The following is a 13,973-nucleotide window of genomic DNA, read 5'->3' on the forward strand; positions in this document are numbered from 1 at the left end:
GGCACATGTATACCTATGTAACAAATCTGCACATTCTGCACATGTATCCCAGAACTTAAAGAATAATAAATAATAATAATAATAAAATTAAAAGGATGGAACGATCAACTGTTTTGAATGTTACTCTAATAAAAGCTCTCTCTCTCACTCTCTCTCTCTCTCTCTCTCTCTCAGTGGTGGCAGAGAGAGAGAAAAAAAGGAAATTGGTAAACTTAAAAATAGACCAATAGAGATCATTGAGTATAGGGAACAGAAGTAAAAGAATGAAGATAAAATGGACAGCATCTCAGATATCTGTAAAAATCATCACGTGTACTAACATATGCATAATCAGAGCCCCCAAATGAAAAAGAGAATGAGGCAGAAAATAATTGAAGAAATAATGACTAAAAGGTTCCCAAGTTGGATGAAAAGCTTTAATATACACATCCAAGAGGCTTGATAAAATCCCAGTAGATTAAACTCAAAGAGATCCACACCTAAACACATTATAGTCAAACTGATAAAAGTTGAAGACAAAAAGAACATATTGAAAGCAGTAAGAGAAAATTACTTATAAAAAACAGTGGTTTTCAAATAAGACTAACTGCTGACTTCTCCTCAGAAACTGTGGAGGCCAGAAAAAAATGACATAGCATCTGAAAGGGTTAATAGCAAAGACTGTCAACCAATAGTTTTATAGCCAGCAAAACTATCCTTAAAATAAAGAAGAAATAAATATATTTTCAGATAAACAAAAACTGAAAAAAACCTATTACCATAATATCAGCCATACAAAAAATACTGTAGGAATTCTTCATGCTGAAAAGAAAGGGCATTAGATAGTAACTCAAATCTACATAAAGAAACAAAGAGCACTGGTAAATGTAACTATATAGGTAAATCCAAAAAAAAATATGAATGTATCTCTGTAATTTTTTTCTCCTCTCTAATTTAAAAGAAAACTTTACAAACCAATAATTATAAATCTATGTTGATGAGAAAACAATGTATATGGTTGTATTTTGTATGACAATGACAGCATAAAAGAGTGGAGAAGACACAGAGCTAGAGGAAAGCAAAGATTTTGTGTTGTAGTAAAATTAATTTGTATTAATCTAGACTAAATTGTTATAAATAGAGATAATAATTGTAATCTACATGCAACAATGAAGAGAATAACTAAAAAATACATAGTAAAAGAAATGGAAAAGTTTAAAAATAGTACACTAGAAAATATCCATTTAAAACAAAATAAGTCAGTAATGGTGGAAAATAAGAACAAAAAGGGCATGAGACATAGAAAACAGACAGGAAAATGATGAACAAATCCTACCTTATCAATAAGGACATGATCTGTGCTGGAAACCAGCATGGTACCTGATTACCTATGTAACAAACCTGCACATCCTGCACATATACCCCAAACTTAAAATAAAAATTGAAGAAAATAATAATAATAATGACATGAAATATCATATCAATTGGATTAAAACTCCAGTTAAAATACAAGGATTGGCAGAATGAATAAAAAGTATGATCCAACTATATGCAATCTATAAGAGACATAATGTAGATGCAAAGACACAAACAAGTAGAAAATACTGATAAATGGAAACAGAAGTACCATGAAAATATAAACAGAGTTAGAGTGGCTATATTGATACCAGACAAAATGAATTTTAAGACAAAAATTTACTAGAAACAGAGATGACATTTTATAATGATGAAAGTGTCAATCCATCAAGAGGATATAGCAATCACAAACATGTATGCACCTAACAACATAGTCCTAAGAGACATGAAGACAAAACTCAGAATTAAAGATAAAAATAGGCAATTCAACTAAAATAGTTAGAGATGTCAATACCTCACTTTCACTAATGTATGCAGCAGTTAGACAAAATAAGGAAAAAGAAGACTTGAACAACACCACAAATCGACTAAACCTAACAGACATCTATAGAACATTTCACTCAACAACAGCAGAATATGTATTCTTCTCTAGTGCACACTGGACATTCCTCCAGGATAGACCATATGTTAGGCCATAAAACCAGTCTCAATAAATTTAAAAGAACTGAGATCAGCAAAATATGCTCTCTGACCACATGGGATGAAATCAGGAGTCAAAGACAGAAGTAAATTTGGGAAATTTACACATACGTGGAATTAAGCAACACGCACCTACATAACAAAGGATCAAAGGGTAAATTGCAAGGGAAATTAGAAGGTATGTTGATAGGAATGAAAACAGAAACAGAAGATACCAAAACTGTGGTATGTAGGGAAGCAGTGGCTCAAAGGAAAATTTATGCCTACGTTAAAAAAAGAAGAAAAATTTCAGATCCACAGCCTAAACCTCCACCCTAAAAAAACTAGAAAAAACAAACTAACTAAACCCAAACCAGTATAAGGAGAGGAACTGTAAAGCGTAAAGTGGAAATTAACAAAAAAATAATAGAAAAACTATTGAGAAGATTAAAAAACAAAAGCCGGTTCTTTGAAAAGATCAACAAAATTGACAAACCTTTTGTAGACTAAGAGCAAAAAAAAAAAAACTCAAACTACCAAAATCAGGAGAAAGGGGACATTACTATCAGTCTTATAGAAATAAAATGTATTATAAGAGACTATTGTGGCCAAGTAATTAGATAATCTAAATTAAATTATTTTCTATAAATCACAAATGACCAAAACTGAAGAAATAGAAAATCTGAATTATATTAATACCTATATCAAGTGAAGAGGTTTCATTAGTAATCTGGAAATTTCCCACAAAGAAAAGTCAACGTCCAGCTGGTCTCATTGGTGAACTCTAACAAATGTTTGGAGAAAAGTTAACATTTGTCCAAAGCAAATCAAAAAAGTGAAGATGTGAGAACACTTTCCAACTCATTCTATGCAGTCAATATTGTCCTGATACCAAATCACACGAAAACATCACAAGAAAAGGAAACCAATATTCCTTGTAAATATAGATGCAAAAATCCTCAACAAAATACTAGCAAACTGAATCCAGTAGCATATAAATAAAAATAACTGTACACCATGACCAAGTGGAATTTCTCCCAGGAAAGGCTGGTTAACCAAAAATAAATTAATAAAATATGATTCAATAGAAGAAAGGATAAAAATCATACAATCATCTCAATAGATGCTGAAAAAGCATATAACAAAATCCAATACTTATTCATGATTAAAAAGAAAAAACTGCCAGTAAAATTGGAATAGAAAGTAAATTTCCCAACTTAATAAAGAGTATCTAGGAAAAATCTATAGCAAAGATCAAACTTAGTGGTGAAAGATTGTATGCTTTCCTCCTAAGGTCAAGTTACAAGACAAGTGCTTTCATCACTTCTACCTGATATTTTATTGGAGGTTCCAGCCAGAGAAATGTAGTAAGAAAAAGAAATAAAAGACATCCAAATTACAAAGGAAGAGGTAAAATTGTCTCTGTTTGCAGATAACATTATCTTTTGCATCCACAAAGAATCCTATTAGAACCAATAGAAACTAAAAGAACTAAAAGAATCCACAAAAAGTCCTATTAGAACTAATAAACAAATACAACAAAGTTAGAGTCAACATACAAAAGTCAGTTTTTTTCTATACACTAGCAATAAGTGATCTGAAATAAAAATTTAAGAATACAATACTTTCACGTTATCATCAAAAACATAAAATACTTCAGAGTAAATTTAACAAAGAGGTACTAGGCTCATAGATGGAAAATGACAAAACATTGCTTATGGAAATTAAAGAACTATTTAAATAGATAAATGCTCCATGTTCATGAATTGGAGGACTCAACATTGTTAAGATGACAGTTCTCCCCAAATTGATCTACAGTTTTAACGGAATCCTTATCACCATTCCAGAATTTTTTTTTCTCCAGAAACTGAGAAGCCGATCTAAAAAACTGTATGGAAATTCAAAAGACTCAGAATGACCACAGCAATCTTTGTTTGCTTTTTTGGGTTGTTTTTGGTTTTGTTTTGAGATGGAGTTGCTCTCTTTTGCCCAGGCTGGAAAGCAATAGTGCGATCATGGCTCACTGCAACCTCCACCTCCTGGATTCAAGTAATTCTACTGCCTTGGCCTCCCAAGTAGCTGGGATTACAGGCATATGCCACCATGCTGGGCTAATTTTTGTATTTTTAGTAGAGATGGGGTTTTGCCATGTTGGCCAGGCTGGTCTTGAACTCCTGACCTCAAGTGATCCACCCACCTTGACCTCCCAAAGTGCTGGGATTACAAGCATGTGTCACTGTGCCTGGCCAACCACAGCAATCTTGAGTAAGAACAGAGTTGGAGGATACTGTGTTAGTCAGCTAGGGTTGCCTGAACAAAGTGTCACAGACTAGGTCACTTAAAATAGTAGAATGTGTTCTCCCACAGTTTTGGTGGCCAGAAGTCTGCAATTAGGTGTCAGCAGGGCTGCACTCCTATCAGAGGTTCAGTCGAGATTCTGTCTCTGTTCCCTTCCAGCTTCTGGGCTTCCGGTGGCTCTTGGCATTCCTTGGCTGTGGCCACATCGCCCTACTCTCTGCCTGCAGCCTGGCATGCTCTTCTGCTCTATTTTCTCCTCTGTGCATCTCTCATAGGAACATTTGTTATTAGATTTAGAGCCCACTCTGATAATCCAGCACCATCTCATCTTAAAATATTTCACTTAATTGCATCTGCAAAGACTCTTTCTCCAAATAAAATTGAATTCGCAGTTTCCAGAGATTAGGATGTGGACATATCTTCTTGGAGGCCACCATTCTGTTATAGAGAGTGTTCAGATTCCAACTTCACAACTTACTATAAAGCTGCACTTATCAAGGCAATAAGACACTGTTGTAAAGATAAACAGAACAGAATTTGACAGTCCAGATATAAATCCTTATATTTATGATCAATTGACTTTTAACAAAGACGCTAAAGCAATTCATTGCCAAAACTTTTCCAACAAACAGTGCTGGGATAACTGGATATCCATGCAGAGAGATGCTGTTGGGCCCTTACCTCACACCACACACATACACTGCTCCTGTTTGCTGCTTGATGCCAGGCTCATGCTGGAAGTCTGAGGCCGTCTCTGTTGTCGTGGTCTAGTCTCAGTCTGGGGCAGGTTCTCTGCACCTGGTTTCAGGGGTGGGATGTTGCCTGCCTTCCTACCCTGATAACTTGGACTTGTGCCTGTGATTGGTCTTGCTGGGGAGTTCTCTGTACCTCTGTAGCAGCTTCTGTTTAGCATCAGGGTCAGATCCAGCAGGGCCCAAGGTGCATTTCCACTTTACTCCCAGGGCAAAGTGTTTTTTCTTGTGCCCTTCTCTCCAGAAACAATGGGCTTTTGCCTGTGCCCTGGGGTTGCAGATTTCACTACCCCTCCACCAGCAGTGTAAGGCTTTTGCTTCTTAAGACTGAAGGGTCTGGGGACATGGGCAGTCATTAACGTGCATGCCAAATTAGAGAAGTTGTCTGTTATCAATCAGTTATCAACCACGTCCAGGTTATTTGGAGCCAACTGTTACAGAAGCCAGGGTTTAGATTGTTGCTAAAGATGGCCACGTGGCCTGCAAGTCTAACTCACCGTAGGTTTGCTTCCTGAGTTGTTATTGTAGGTTTGTGTGGGTTTCCTGGGCAGGTTGTAGGTCAGAGTTCTGTTTTCATCCATGGCCTAGCCATATTCGGTTTATACATTCAGTCTCTCATGGCCATGTTGCCAGGGCTATGTTCTCCAGCAGGACAGGATAAAGTCTTTAGGATGCTGAGCTCCTTCAGGATGAGGTCATGTTTCAGGGCAAGTCCATGGCTGAAGGCCAAGGGTTCCCTCAGGACAGGGTCATGGTTTTCGCACTGTAATTGTGAAATTATATTGTGAAAGCCCTCAGGAGAGGGCCATAGAGAAACTCAGCATCAGGGCTATCTCCGGATAGCCCTCAGGAGAGGCCTATCACAACTGTGAAGGTGGGAGCTGCCCCAGGACAAGGCCAAATAGACTGGGGCCTCAGGGCCATGAGCTCCCACAGACAGGGCCCTGGCTTCGAGCTCTGGGCAAACTCCGGACAGGATCAGCAGCTGGGAGCTCCTTTTGGACTCGCAACTCTCTCAGGACAGGGGCCAGGCCTTTGGCACAGTGAGCTCCACAGGGACACAAGCCCAGTCCTGTGTCCCCAGCGCGAAGCAATTCTTGGCACCAGCTGCCTTCAGCAGTGACTTTGCCTGATTCTTGAAGATTCTCAGCAAAGAAAGGGGTGGCTGTGCAGGTGGGGGCTGGGAGGGGGCTGTCCCCAAGGCTGGTGAGTGGCCAGAGAGTGAGCAGAAGCAGGGGTTCCAGTATCACTTCACGATCTCTTCCCAAATCTGCATCAGGAACATGTGGCTCAAATCTGTTTAGGTTCCGGTGCTTAGCACTTGGCAAGGATTCATGTAAATCCTATACATTCCAAATAAACCCCCCTGGGGGCTGAGGCTGGGAAAGGTCTTTCTCCCCAAGGGGACAGACCATGAGTGCACAGAAAGCAGCTTCCCTTAGCGTGCTCATCACCACTCGGGCCTTTTGCCTCAACCCCTGCCAGAAGCTGCCGACAGGTGCCTGTCACTCTGTCACCCACACACGCCTGGTAGCACTAGCCAGGGCATACATGTAGGAGACGCAGATTGTCTGGGCATGGACCAGAACTGGCCTCCAAAGTCCCCACCTGGATCTCCCTTGAGCCCCCAATTCAGTCACACTGACTTGTGCTCCAGCTGAACTCACCACCCCTTTGCATGTGCAGGTCCTTCTTCTCATGGGGCTGCCTGTCCCCTCTTAGTCCCTGGTAAGAGGTCTCCTGAAACCCCTGGCCCCAGAAAGAGCCACACTTGTGAGTTCACCGAGCACAGTCATCATCACTTTTTTTTCTCACAGAGTGAGCGGCCCCTCCTATAAGTGTTTGCAGCATCTTGTAATTAGAGAACCTCTCTGAACCTCTGTTTTGTCTTCTGTGGAACGAAGTCGTCATGGTATCTACCAAAAATATGGGACTAGGGTAAGGCAAGTGAAGCACTTATTGGAAGCACAACCTTCAGTTGGGGGGTGGGGGCGGGTGGTGTATGTGCAAAAATCCTCAGTAATTGAGATAAATAATATTTTAGCACAATCTATTTAAAAATCAAAATTAACTCAAAGATATCCATGATAAAAGATCAAAATTGTGACTAGAGGCAGGAAAGACAGGATTCGTATTTCTGCGGTTTCCTTTGGCTTCAGGAAACTGTTCAGTAACTGTGAAATAAAGGACCTTAGATTTGAGGACTCTTCAAAGTTATCTTAGCAAACCTTCTCGTTGAACATGATAGAAACAACGGCTGAGGGATGGGGCTTACTCCAAGTCAATTACAGGGCCGGAGCGGGGTGCAGGGTCCTGGACTCGCCCAGGGCTCTCTCTGGGGTCTACACATAGACCGCCTTACCTCCGAGGGAAACCCTGCAAACTTCAACCACGGGCCCCGCCAATGTTCCTGGCAGTGCTGATCAAGGGAGGCCAGCTGTGTCTCCAGATGTCAGTGCAAACTGACCTCTTCTGCAAAGTGACCAAAGTCCCCTCCCACCCTAAGAATCCAGCCCCTTACTTTCCCCATTCTACTCCATTTCCCTCTGGCTATTCAGTTCCAACCTAATTTATGTTGTTTGTTTATTCTAGTTGGTTCTATCCATTCCTTTCTACCTCCTAGTGTAGCCCACTCTATTTTATCGACTTTGACCTATTTTGTCCATTTATTCCATCCTGGTTTATAGTTTCCATTCTAGTGTATACATTCCATTCCTTTCTGTTTTATTTATTTTATCCATTCCATCCTTTTGGGTCCACCCCACCCCACTATGCTCCCGCACGCAGCCCCACTGAAGGGCCCCAGTGTTCGTTTAGAAGGGCACGGTGGAAACATCCATGTCTGCAAGCCTAACTCCCAGGGGCTGCCCGCCACCTTTCCGGCAAATGCCCACATGAGCTCATGCTTTGTGGTTGGGGCTTTAAAAAAAAAAAAAATCAACAAATTTGAAGGCAAAGCAAGGCCTGTCTTTCATTTGATAGCTCCCAGATCCATTTCTGATCAGCCTCCCATTATCAGAGATGTCTGCAAGATTTCAGCTGCAAACATTCGCCTCCACATTCACCTCCGCATCCGCTGCCAGCTGTCTGGGCACCCGTCACCTTGGGACTGCGCTGCAGACGGGGTTGGGAGGGACCTTGGGGCTTCATCTCGTCTTGACGCTTCCTCAAGAAGAATGTTCTTGGGGTGGCAGCCTGAGCTTCTCTCTTAACTGCCTTGTGCCTTCCACGCTTCCAGAATTGTCATTAAATAGTAGGAAAATCCACATGTATGCATGCACAAATGCACAAAATCTCAAATTCCACATACCTGGCCCAGCACCCTCAGCACCAGGCTCTGTCACAGAGATGAGGGCGCCTATCAGGCACTAAGTGAAACCTAGGGTTTGGTGCTTTCTTTTTCCTTTGTTGTTGCAAAAAAATGAGATCATTTATCTTGGAAATCCATGGTAATGGTCTGTATTCCAGACCTTTTTCTTTGCATTGACATGTATGGGTGGACATTTTCTCCAAAAAGTTGTTTAGTATTGTTCTGCCATGACTTTGTTTCACTCCTGGACATACTGTCATGTTGGCACATATAGATGTATCACATTTTTATTGGCTGCATAATATTTCATTGTATGAAGTATTGTTTTGTTTTGTGATTTCTCTGCTGAAGAATTTTTATTTTTGCTCTTACAAATAAAGTTACAGCAAACATTCTTCTTCATAGGTCTTTGCATACACATTTGTGTGATTATTCTTATTGAGTGAATTCTTAGAAATACTATTGTTTGGTTAAGGAATACCCATGTTTTAAAATTCTTATGTACTACAAATTGTCCTTCAATTTGTCCTTTGAATCAGTCTTCTTTACATGAGCAAGAGTGATCTTTGTAAAATGAATTTGGTCATGCAGTTTCCCAACATTAAAAACAAACGTGAAAAAACTGTCTGGAATTGTGGTGACTTTTGTGCCCCAGAGAAACTGGGCTGCAAATATCAGATACCCACAGATATCAAGGGACTGTTCAGGTGTGGCGACTCTGGGTCTTACCAGAAATGAAAGCTCCTTTCCTCTGCCCCAAGTTCACCTCCCAAGATCATCTGAAACCTGCCGGTCAGATACAGGTTCTAGAGACTTTGAGGTGGGGCCCCCTGGGGCCATGGCTGAGGCCAGACCAGCCAGGCCTGGACCAAAGCCCTCAAAGATGACACCAGTGGGTTGGAGACTCAGAGCCTGTGTCTCTTCGCTCCTTGGAGCTCTGGCGTCCTTTCCTATACAACAAGGGGAAAGCACCTACCCTGGATGGTTTTCACTGAATGAGAACGAACGATGAACTTGTTTTGTAAATGTCAGAGGGTGATCTGATTGCACAGCCTTCTTATGGAGCACAGAAAATACGATCATTCTTATGGCATAACATAACGATTTAATCCATTCATTCCACATTGCTTTGTAGTTTCCATTCTGGTGCACACATCCCTTTTCCTTCCATTTGATCTATGTATCTATTCCATACCATTGGGTCCACAACCTCTCCCTTTCATGGGTGATGAGGACAGGGTGTGGGGGCCCCTTGGCCCCTTGGGTGGGCTTTTGAGGCACGGTGCCTGGAGAGAACATTTGGCTGAGCAGGTGGGTGGGGGGCTGCCCTGTGGAGAGGCACAGGCCAAGTCTGTCTCCAGGGAGGTTAGAGGGCAGAGGTACCCAGCAGTCATGGGTCAGTCCCTGCCTGCCTGTGCCCCATGTCCACCAGACCCAGTGTGCCGGGAGCTGGGGAGACTCTGCCCAGGGGATCCTAGCTTCCCCCAGATGGTGGTGTCTGGGCTCACACTACAAAGCAGGTGGGGCCATCACAGGCACAGCCAGGAGACCCCAGCTGGAAGCCGTCACTCATCCTTCAGACAGGAAGTCTGAGGTTCTGGTAACCCCTCCCAGACCCTGCGCAGACCTGCAATGAGGATTGGGGTTTCCCACCCCAGGCCTCGACTCCACCTACAGAGGTCCCATGTGGGCCTCAAATGCGTGTCTTACGTTCAACAGAAGATGCCAGCCAGGATGCAGGGACCCACCCCGAGCCTGGCAAGCAGCTGCAGGGGGCTGAATCACAGTTACACAGCTTTGGGTCCTGGTGCAGGGTCTGGTCCAGAACAGAGGTTCCGTGAACAAGGCGACTCCCTGACTTGCTGCCCTCTCGGGCATACAGCAGGCAGTAAGCACCGGGCTCGGTGTGGACCAGCGCATCGGGGGCAGAGTGGGGCATGGGGAGCCCTGGGGTGTCCCACCCTGCAGCACCTGCCCTGCCCCGGGAAGCCTGTCTCCTTCTGACTCAGAAAGATCATGTGCCTGCGTACCTGGAGCTTTGGACACAGAAGCTCCCGGGGACAGCAGCCGGGTCTGTGACTGGCCATCCTTGCCACACATTATTAGCAGAACAGCCCCTGCAGGGGCTAGAAATTGGTTGAGCCTCCTGGTGGGAAGATCCAATTTTCACCTGAGCAGAAGTAGGAGGAGGGAGGAGGAGATGCTGCTTCCTGAGGGGCCCAGCACCGCCCTCTTATCTCAGCTGTGCCCAAAAGGTATCGGCTGCCCATCTCCCAGCCCAACTGAGCAGACAGGTGCTGGCCGACACAGCTGGCCCTGAGGTTCCTGGGAGCACACACCATGAGCTCTGTGGATCTGTTTCCTTGTCTGAAAATGCAGGAGCTGCATGAACCTCTGAGTTCTGAAATCTGACTCGAAGCCCCCCAGCTAGCTCTGAGCTGAGTGTATCAGCCACTCGACAAAACGCCTGGGGCACCTGCTCTGTCCCAGGTGCTGGGGCTCTGATCCAGGCCGGCCTGGAGGGTGGAGTCTCACAGGAGTGATACCTCTGATACAGGATTCACAGGGCAGGGGACGGGGACAGAATGCAGGCTACAGTGGGAGCTCTGACAACGGGCATCTGGCTCTGGCCAGAGGCTGTTACTTATTCATTCAACAAACATTTATTGAGTGTCTTCTCCATGCCAAGCTTTCTAGGCAAGCAGCAGCAGCGGACAAGCTCCTTAGCTTCCAGGAGCTGACATTCCAGTGGGTAGGAGGCAAGAGAGGAGCAAACAAATGAACATGTCAGGTAACACCAGGCCACAATCATGCTGTACAAAGACAAGACAGGGACTGGGTGAGTGGGTGTGGCTATGGCTGATGGGGACAGGGCTCCTCTAGATGGGGGTTCAGAAGGAGGGGCTCGCTGAGGAGGAGACAGCTGGGTAAAGCCCCACACGGCTGCTCCAGCCAGGGGCCATGATTTGGAGTCAGGGCTGGCAGGACCCACAGGACTTGCTGGCGGCAGGGACGGAGCTGGCTGGGAGGTCCCTGGGCTCTGGTCTGAGCACGGGGTGGATGGCACTGCTGGGGGCCGCAGCCAGAAAGCTGGGGAGCAGCAGGAACATAGAGGGAGTCTCTGTTTTTGTCCTCTCAAGTCTGGAACATGGTGATTTGGGAATTTGGAGGTTTGGTCCTCCTCCCTTCCAGTGTGTGGGCTGGACGTGGGGACTCGAATCCAGCAAATTGCAGCCCCTGTATTGGACACTCAGCACCAACTGAGCTGTCTCCTACCCAGCTCTAGATGGCCATGTGGGGTCTCTCTCCCTCTCTCTATCTCATTCTCACTCTCTCTCATTCTCTCTCTCTCATTCTCTCTCTCTGTCATTCTCTCTCTCTCATTCTCTCTCTCTCATTCTCTCTCTCATTCTCTCTCTCTCATTCTCTCTCTCTCATTCTCTCTCTCATTCTCTGTCATTCTCTCTTTCTGTCATTCTCTGTCTCTCTGCCATTCTCTCTCTCTCTGTCATTCTCTCTCTGTCATTCTCTCTCTCTCATTCTCTCTGTCATTCTCTCTCATTCTCTTTCTGTCATTCTCTCTCTGTCATTCTCTCTCTCTCATTCTCTCTCTCATTCTCTTTCTGTCATTCTCTCTCATTCTCTCTCTCATTCTCTTTCTGTCATTCTCTCTCATTCTCTTTCTGTCATTCTCTCTCATTCTCTTTCTGTCATTCTCTCTCTCTCTGTCATTCTCTCTGTGTCATTCTCTCTCTCATTCTCTCTCTCTCTCATTCTCTTTCTGTTGTCATTCTCTCTCATTCTCTTTCTGTCATTCTCTCTCATTCTCTTTCTGTCTCTCATTCTTTCTGCCATTCTCTCTCTCTGTCATTCTCTCTCTCTCATTCTATCTCTCATTCTCTCTCTCATTCTCTCTTTCTGTCATTCTCTCTCATTCTCTTTCTGTCATTCTCTCATTCTCTCTCATTCTGTCTCTCTCTCATTCTCTCTAAATCTCTGTCATTCTCTCTCATTCTCTCCCCCCAACCTCCTCCCTTGTCTCTTTCTCCTCCTGAATGGAAGGAAGGAGGGATGGAGGGATAGCAGACAAGTATCTCCTCCGAAGAACCTGCCCCTCCTGGGGCCTCAGTTTCCCCATCTGGAAAACATCAAAGTAGACCTGATGTTCTTCTTTGAGCTGTTGTTTTCTGTGGGTTTTATTGCTTTTGATGCTTTTGAGCTCGGTCAGCAAATTGTTCCCTGTTTTCTTTCTATTTTGAGAAGGCTTCTTTCCCTGGTGAATGCAATTTTCAAGTCTCTCTTCCATCATACTTCTTTTAATGATATAGTCTTTCAAAGTGGCCTTCTATTTTTACTTTTCCTTTGGCAAGATAATTTCTAACCCTTTTCTCACCACCCAACTCAATTTCCTTTGTTAATTTCCAAGCCTCTTCTTTCCACAGGGGCCTCACCTCTTAGTACTTAATTGATTTCTTCTATCACGTAATTCCACGGTTTCATCAATAAGCAATTTTAGACCCATTGTCAATTTCTATTTTTTATACCATTTGATCTGCTCAGAGGCCGAGAACATGGATTAGACACAAGATGAGATTTCATTATCTCTTAGACGCCAGTTTTCCCCCTGGCCCCGTTCGCTGAAGCAAGAATGTCTTCTGGACTTCGCTATATTCTCTTCTAATTAATTACTTTCCTTTTTATTCACTTCCCTGACTTCAATGTTGTGAGTTGAAAGTGTAAATTAATACACGTCTCTTGCTTCGATTGTCATTTTAATGTTAGGGGACTTTGCACATATGCATTCCCCCAGCCCTGCAGCCTCCTGTAGACATGGACAGTGACTGCAGTGGAACTCTTTGGGTTCAGTGGGGCTTTTCCTGTGCCCGGCCCTGCCGAGGTCCTCTGCCTGCTTCAACGCCTTCTGTAGCTGCTGCTTCCTGCCGCACACACAGGCCCGGGGGAGGCAGAGAGCAACAGGAGTCCACGGGGGCCAGCCAACTTCGATAGACCGAGCAGAGCCCAGGAGTTATGTCTCCACTCGGCAGACATGAGCCCCGCAGGAGCCCCTTGCTTTTTGCAGATGGGTTTTGACATGGCCAAGACTCTGCAGACCCTGTTAAGACTTTTTACCACCTTGAGGAGAAACCTGTCAAAAACATTCCAGACTGCATTCAGCTGGTATCGACCGCCTCCGCCTTTGCCTCTCTGGAGAGGGATTAGTTACCGTCTGAGCCGGGTGAACTGCACATGGAGCCCGACACCCCTGCAGCCTGCCCTGGATCCTACCTGCCGGGAATCTCCGGGTGCGTGGGAACTGTCTTTCCTAAGATCATGATTTCTACCGCAGGTGGGACAGGAGGCACTCTGCCTCTTCCATGTTTGATCCTGAGCGATGGCACGCCAGGCAGAGGCTGCAGCCCCGTGCTGGCCAGAACATCCACCATCCACCACTCTTCTCAGGCCCTGCAGCTGCCTTTCCCATCTGGATGTGGGCACGGTCACCCTCCGTGGGGCTAGGCATGAAAGCAGCTTCCTTGTCTCCGCTCTTCTGTGAGAACAGCCGTCAGGAGGCTGTGTTGAAAGTCAGCCGTACCCCTAAG

The 13,973-nt window shown here is 44.4% G+C and overlaps 1 pseudogene; it reads right to left on the reverse strand.

The window, feature by feature from the left end:
- The window catches only part of LOC105547983, a 33,739-nt pseudogene extending 23,427 nt beyond the window's left edge, over positions 1-10,312 (reverse strand).
- Between the last annotated feature and the right edge of the window lie 3,661 nt (positions 10,313-13,973).

The sequence above is a fragment of the Mandrillus leucophaeus genome, unplaced genomic scaffold (genome assembly GCF_000951045.1).
Source record: "Mandrillus leucophaeus isolate KB7577 unplaced genomic scaffold, Mleu.le_1.0 Scaffold4, whole genome shotgun sequence".
NCBI classification, from domain to species: domain Eukaryota; kingdom Metazoa; phylum Chordata; class Mammalia; order Primates; family Cercopithecidae; genus Mandrillus; species Mandrillus leucophaeus.